Source organism: Myotis davidii, unplaced genomic scaffold, assembly GCF_000327345.1.
Source record: "Myotis davidii unplaced genomic scaffold, ASM32734v1 scaffold624, whole genome shotgun sequence".
Taxonomy (NCBI): Eukaryota; Metazoa; Chordata; class Mammalia; order Chiroptera; family Vespertilionidae; genus Myotis; species Myotis davidii.
In genome coordinates this window covers 933,575-933,987 of record NW_006295731.1, presented here as the reverse complement: position 1 = coordinate 933,987, position 413 = coordinate 933,575, and positions in this window count along the sequence as shown.

Sequence of the window (413 nt, the reverse complement as noted above, 5' to 3'; positions counted from 1 at the left end):
ACGCTTCAGGGTGGGGGTCCCCGCTGGGGAGCCTGGCCAGCCTGGGTGAGGGGATGATGGCTGTTTGCAGCTGGTCACACACCCTTCAGGGTGGGGGTCCACACTGGGGTGCCTGGCCAGCCTTGGTGAGGGGCTGAGGGCTGTTTTCAGGCTGGCGGGTGATGGAAGCTCCCAACCGCTCCTTTTTTCCTTTCTTTTTTTTTTTTTTTTAAAAAAAAATTCTGGGCCAGCTTTAGCTCTGAGGCTCCAGCTCTTAGGCCTCCACTGCTGAAAGTAGCTAATTTAAACAATGTATAACTCCAGCTCTGACTCCAGCTCTGAGATCCCAGCTTACTGAAAGCTGGTTTCTGGGTTTTTTTTTAGCTTCTATATTTGTTAAAATGTTTCAAACTGCAGGCTCAGAGGCCTGCAAG